This window comes from Podarcis cretensis (genome assembly GCF_951804945.1).
Source record: "Podarcis cretensis genome assembly, chromosome: 17".
Taxonomy (NCBI): Eukaryota; Metazoa; Chordata; class Lepidosauria; order Squamata; family Lacertidae; genus Podarcis; species Podarcis cretensis.
In genome coordinates this window covers 2,345,475-2,352,916 of record NC_137187.1, presented here as the reverse complement: position 1 = coordinate 2,352,916, position 7,442 = coordinate 2,345,475, and positions in this window count along the sequence as shown.

Sequence of the window (7,442 nt, the reverse complement as noted above, 5' to 3'; positions counted from 1 at the left end):
CGCAACCCCATAGTTGCTTTTGATGGACTTAACTGTCCAGGGGTCTTTTTCCTTTTACCTTACCTCTTAACAACCCTTCCTCACCTTTGTTCTGTAACAGTCTAGAAACAATCCTTGCGACTGATTTCCTGTTTCAGGTGTATTTAAGGAGGGTTGTGTTTTTTGACTTGTCCCACCCCTTCAGCAAAATTCTTGATTTGCATCCCTTATCTTCAGCTTGCATTGTTTTGCCAGGATTTGTGCTCTCCTTTTGTTCTCATTTGGGCAAGAAGACTTTTTAAGTTCAAGGAAGCTTTCTTGCCTTTTATAGCTTCTTTGACTCTGCATGTGAACCTGAACCACACCGACATCCTCTTGGATGTCATGGTTCCCTTTCTAATCCGTGGAATGCATTCTGTCTGGGCTTATATTATTGAGGCTTTAGAAACTGCCTGAGCACACTGGAAAGATTTAACCTCGACGCTCTCTTTTAACAAATCCTCTTTGTCCTTTAGAAGTTCCCTCTTGAAATCAAATGTGAGAGTGCTGGACTTCCTGGGCAACGTTCCACTTGAGACTCATAGGACTGTGGCTGCTCTTTCCGGTCAGTGCAACAACGCTTACACCTTGCACCAGGTTCTGGGCACCACTCAGGATTAAGCTCTGTGTTGGACCAAGGCACAGTCATTTATTGTATCAACAAACTTGGTCCGGACAGAAGCTTGCCCAGTTGGTGGGAGGGTAGCTGAAATTGCCCATTATTGCCACAACACACTTTTTTTGGCCACCTCCCTGCTGTCTTCCTACATGTCAGTAATATATGGGCTATAGTATGCTGCAAAGACAGCATCTTAAAAAGTAGAGACATCACCTTGCTAACAAAGGTCCATATAGTAAAAGCTCTGGTTTTCCCAGTCGTGATGTATGGAAGTGAGAGCTGGACCATCAAGAAGGCTGATCGCCGAAGAATGGATGCTTTTGAATTATGGTGCTGGAGGAGACTCTTGAGAGTCCCATGGACTGCAAGAAGATCAAACCTCTCCATTCTGAAGGAAATCAGCCCTGAGTGCTCACTGGAAGGACAGATCCTCAAGCTGAGGCTCCAAGACTTTGGCCACCTCATGAGAAGAGAAGACCATCTGGAAAAGACCCTGATGCTGGGAAAGATGGAGGGCACAAGGAGAAGGGGACGACGGAGGACGAGATGGTTGGACAGTGTTCTCGAAGCTACCAGCATGAGGGAGGCAGTGGAAGACAGGAGTGCCTGGCGTTCTCTGGTCCAGGGGGTCACAAAGAGGCGGACACGACTAAACGACTAAACGGCAACTTATTTTTCATCTGCTTATTTCCTTGACCTCCTCACACCTCCCTTTTTTGTATTCTAGTTCAATTAGATGTTTCAGCAAATCCTTCCAACTTTGTTTTTATCCTAATAATTTATCTTGATATACTGTTATTCACGTCTTTCACAAATTAAAAAGTCAATTTTAACCTAATCCTTATATCATTTCTGCTAAGACCACATTACTTCATTCCAACAACCTTCTAACATTCCTTAATTTTACAATGTTTCTGTAAATAAACTTTAATTTTTTCCCAATCTTCTTCCACCGACTCTTCACCTTGGTCTCGGATTCTGCCAGTCATTTCCGCCAATTCCATATAGTCCATCAATTTCAACTGCCTAGCCTTGGTAGGCTTTCTGTTGAGATATTGGCATGTTCCATGGGAAGCTTTGGTGCTGATACACCATCTACTGAATTTCCCCATTTTAATGAAGGATGGATCAGCCTAAATCAGAGGTTACCACCTTTTTGGGGTCCACAGGGGGATGGTGGATGTCACCTCACTGTCCTAGTCAGGTCACTTCCTGGTGAGGTTTGGATTTGCACATCCAATCCTTTCCTGCAGGGATAGCAGACGGATTAAGACGGTCTGTTCCTGGAGACTAAGGGAATCAAATAGATTCCTAAATGCCGTATGGTAAGGAGTGGGGGTGCCAGTAGATGCCAGTAGAAGTCCTTGTTGTATTGTGGAACAGTAAGGTACGTCAGGCTATTTCCACTGAATATTGGACCACGGCCATCTCTGTTGTCTCTTCAGCACCTACTGAAGACTTTCCTCTTCCAACAAACCTTGTAAGTATGTTTAGATTTTTCCAAGGTGTCTCTATATTGGAAATGATTTGATTTATTGCTTCATCACTTGCTGTTTGATGCCCTGGGCTGCTTTGGGGAGGAAAGGTGAAATATACATTTAATAAACAAAACAAATATAAATTTTTAAAAATAGTCTTGCTCACCTCCCTGCACTCCCCCGAAAGACCTTGATGCAATTTGGACTCCTTTTGCCCTCTGATCTCCTGGATGTCAATTAAACAGCTTCTGCTCTGCTATGGAAATGAATTTAATTCTGTCCTTATCTTTTAAGAAACATCTAGGTTCTGTGACTAACGTTTCCCTTTTGCAAGGTACATGTTGCCGCTTGGTTGTGGCCATTTTTGAGCCCCTGTCAGGCCTTCAAAGTGCTTTTCCATGCTGCTTTTGCTTCAAGATTAGATTAGTCCAATTCCCTCAGCTGCCTCGCCTGATAAGGCCCTGTGCAAGAGACCCAAGGAGCAGGTGCCAGGTTCTTTGTAAAATCAAAGGTGATTTAACACACTTTCTCCAGCTCTGAAATCTTTGCATTGGCTGCCAGTTAACAGGCTTTTAAAATAGCTATGTTAATTGTGCATACCTTTCTGAAGTTTCTCCCTCCAAATAATTTTGAAGTAGATCAACACATCTTGGTAAAAAGGAGCCCAGTTCTTCTCTCTTTTAAAGATCAGAATTGTTAACATCATCTGCAAATGGACAGTTCCTTTATTTTTTTTTTGATAAAAAGCCCGGTCTCTGAAATGGTGCCAAACATATCTTAGCTTGATCATCGTTATGTCAGTTTCATCTAGGATTGCAAACATGCTGACAAGGGCATTAAGAGTTGGAGCACATTGTTTTAAGAATCGATAGAGGAGCGCTCAGAAGAATTAAGAAATATAAATATAGTATATGTCTGAAATCTCCCCAGAATATTGCCTGCTTGACTTCATCTTGCCTACAATTAGCTGATGGGTTTTTGACTTCTTCCATCTGCACTTAACAATAGGAGCTCCCGTTCTATTCAATCACTTGTCTCTCTCTTGTCAGTGCAGAGAAGGAGTCGCGAGCTTGTATTATTCTTCCCTGTGGGGTTTTGTGGTCAGGTGAAAATTATGTATGTTTGTGTATTTATATTGTAAACCGCCCTGTGATCCTCAGATGAAGGGTGGTATAGACATTTAAAAAATAAAAATTATAAGAACAGGTCAAGAAACTAAGTAAGTGAGTAATTTGCTCCAAGGAAGTGAGGGAGTGATCATATAACCTACATTGGCTCCTAGTACATTTCCGAGCACAATTCAAAGTGTTGGTGCTGACCTTTAAAGCCCTAAATGGCCTCGGCTCAGTCAGTGGCGTAGCGTGGGGGGTGCAGGGGGGGCCGTCCGCACCAGGCGCAACATCTGGGGGTTAGGGTTAGGGGGCGCAAATCCACGGGTTAGGGGGCGCAAATCCATGGGTTAGGGGGCGCAAATTACTTGCCTTGCCCCGGATGCTGACAACCCACGCTACGCCACTGGGCTCAGTATACCTGAAGGATTCAGGTAGGTAACCCTGTTGGTCCGACACAGTCAAAATAAATTAAAAAGTTAAAAAATTGTCCAGTAGCACCTTAGAGACCAACTAAGTTTGTTCTTGGTATAAGCTTTCGTATGCATGCACACTTCTTCAGATACCACTTCTTCAGAAGTGTGCATGCACACGAAAGCTTATACCCAGAACAAACTTAGTTGGTCTCTAAGGTGCTACTGGACATTTTTTTTTAATTTATACCTGAAGGAGCATCTCTACCCCCATCTTTCAGCCTGGACACAGGTCCAGCGTCGAGGGCCTTCTGGCAGTTCCCTCACTGTGAAAAGTAAAGCTACAGGGAACCAGGCAGAGGGCCTTCTTGGTGGTGGCACCCGCCCTGTGGAACGCCCTCCCGTCAGACGTTAAGGAAATAAACAACTATCTGACTTTTAGAAGACATCTGAAGGCAGCCCTGTTTTTAATGTTTGATGTTTTAACATGTTTTTAATATTCTGTTGGGAGCCACCCAGAGTGGCTGAAGAAACCCAGCCAGATGGGCGGGGTATAAATTAATAATAATAATTATTATTAATCTGCAACTGCAAGTACACAAAGTTATTTGTTCTTTAAACTTTAAACGAGTATGACTTGCATAGTTTTTATAGGAGGGTCAAGCTGACCTGCAAAATTCTGCTAAATGAGAACAAGTTTCCCACACTGTGTGCATCTTGGGTTGTTGATGCAATCTTCTCACCAGCTCCTCTCAGTGGCTCGCAATAGGAATAAAGAAAATACAATGCATGCAGTAAGACAGATTGCCCACACAACATCCCAGGCATCATTACAAAGAAGCGGCAACAATCACACTGTTTAAAGCTGGAACAGATTAAAAGGCCTGCGAAATTTAAAAGGCTTCCAAAGGGATGTCACAGGAGAGCTCGGAGGACAGCATTCCATAGAAACCTCTAAAAGAAAAAGCCCTTCCCCTCTCAACTCCCCTTACTCGGCAGGGCTACTCAGAGAAAGATCTGCCTAACTGAATCATTCAAGAAAATTAATTTTCCACCAGCGGTTAAATGAATAATTCTGCACATTGCTTCCTCCCTAGGATGCTGGCACAGACACACTGCATGCTGATGCTGCCTTTAATGGCAGACATCACTTCACAAATGCTATTTGAAGGGTTGTACACTAGACCTGGAGGGACGCGGGTGGCGCTGTGGGTTAAACCACAGAGCCTAGGGCTTGCCGATCAGGTCGGCAGTTCGAATCCCAGCGATGGGGTGAGCTCCCGTTGCTCAGTCCCTGCTCCTGCCAACCTAGCAGTTCAAAAGCACGTCAAAGTGCAAGTAGATAAATAGGTACCACTCTGGCGGGAAGGTAAACGGCATTTCCATGCGCTGCTCTGGTTCGCCAGAAGCGGCTTAGTCATGCTGGCCACATGACCCGGAAGCTGTACGCCGGCTCCCTCGGCCAGTAAAGCGAGATGAGCGCCGCAACCCCAGAGTCGGCCACGACTGGACCTAATGGTCAGGGGTCCCTTTACTTTTACCTTTACCTTTACACTAGACCTATAGTGGGCTAGGTCTTGCATGTGTTCACAGGTAACCCTGCATTGTCGCTCTTTGGGGTTTGAGGAGGGAGGGAAGGGACCCCTGCACTGGCCATGAGGGTGGAGACGCTCCTTCAGGTATACTGGGCCGAGGCCGTTTAGGGCTTCAAAAGTCAGCACCAACACTTTGAGTAGGCCTTTCTGGTCTTTCAGGACCAGTGTTACATGGTTTCGGTGGCCACTCCAAGTCACCAGTCTAGCTGCCACATTCTGGATTATACAATGCAGGTGGATGCAAAACATCTTAACATGATTTAACTGTTACAGACTAACTGACTCTGAGGCAGGCAGCAACACAACACAACATACCTGCTGCTCTAACCGTTAAGACTGTACTACTAACTCATAACTGCAGTAGAGTTTATAAGAGAATTCTACAGCTCTTGCAATTAGCCTTTTACACATGTATTTTGGATGCTAACATCACACACACAGTGGGTGACAGGGGTGCCCAAACTTTTTCCAAAGAGGGCTGGATTTGATGAAGTGAACATGTGTGAGGGCCGACCAAAGTTGTTGAGATTTTTTTTAGATTTGAAGTTGTTGAGCTTCTCTTAGGATTTTACCCCAGGACATATACTGCTAAAGGGATGCGGGTGGCGCTGTGGGTTAAACCACAGAGCCTAGGACTTGCCAATCAGAAGGTTGGCAGTTTGAATCCCTGCGATGGGGTGAACTCCCGTTGCTTGGTCCCTGCTCCTGCCAACCTAGCAGTTCAAAAGCACTTCAAAGTGCAAGTAGATAAATAGGTACCACTCTGGCGGGAAAGTAAACGGCATTTCCGTGCATTGCTCTGGTTCGCCAGAAGCGGCTTAGTCATGCTGGCCACATGGCCCGGAAGCTGTACACCGGCTCCCTCGGCCAGTAAAGCAAGATGAGCGCCACAACCCCAGAGTCGGTCACGACTGGACCTAATGGTCAGGGGTCCCTTTACCTTTATATACTGCCACGGGGACTGGATTAAATCGACCTGAGGGCTGGATTAGGCCCCTGAAACGGACTTTGGACATACCTGGCGTAAGAGAACTGAAGGCAAGAGAAAAATCCCCGCAGCTAAAGGGTGGAAGGGGCACAGCAGAGTCTCTGCTTTTTTCCGACAGTTGTTTTCCCAATGTGAAGAGAAATCAGTATTCCAGATCCAGGGCTGGTGTGCCGCTCTCCTCAGCCCCCGGCCTGGTGTGTTTGCCCAGATGAGCAAAAACGTTTTGGATCCAGTTCCCCCGCAATGCCTCCTTTTTGCATTTTCCACCTTCAGAGCACCAACTGCACAGGAGGGTCTGGTGTGGATATTTCTGTGGTTGCAACAAGGATCCCTCTGTGGGTAGACTTCTGGCCAGGGGTGTAGCTTGTTGGAGTGGGGGCTGCCGGGGTGATGGCAGTGGGCACAATTTTCTGGGGGGTGCTGGCAGGGTGGTGTGAAGAGAATGCAACAGCCATGCACCCTTATATCTAAGGCTCAAAGCGGATCAGGACTGGCGTCGCATTGGCAGTGAGGGCTGGGCTGGCATGCTCTGCCCACCCAGCAGGCCAGGAGGACACACTCTGTCGCTGCTTCTGGCTCCATCATGGATCACCCTTTCCATCCACGGAAAAGGAAATTCACAGACGCCTATTCCCCATCTCAAGGACCATAGGATTGGAAACAGACAGGCTTGCATGAAAAAAACAACAATCAGATGAATGCAAATAAAAATGACAAACTATACTTAGGTGAGTCCCAGTGTTTTTGGTTTCCAGCTGCAATTGGTTCTTGTGTAGCTTTCGCCCGTATGGAATATACCAGAAGTCGCAGTATAGTATTTGCCTAGCCACAAGATGATTTCTAGCAGCTTCTTGACATTTGTTACTAAATTTTATTGTTGATAATTATTGCTGCGCTTGAAATAAATAATGGAAGCGTACCTCATAAAAGTTACATTTGAAGTTATTGCTGCTAGGTTGGCTAGATGTGCATTTTTAATTATTCAGCATTCTTACAAATGTAAACACCATTTTAAGTATTAATGGGACCATGTATTTTGGAAAGCAGAATACTTCGCTATCACTGTACAAAAGAAATGTAGCTAGCAAAATATAGGTGCTAAGGTAAAGTATTTGCACAGAGGCTGGAAAAGAAACACGGATGAGCAATAAGAGGGCATCTTAACACATCCTTTTGATGTTATTGGCTGTAATAATGCCTAAATAGAATTATATTTTGGAAG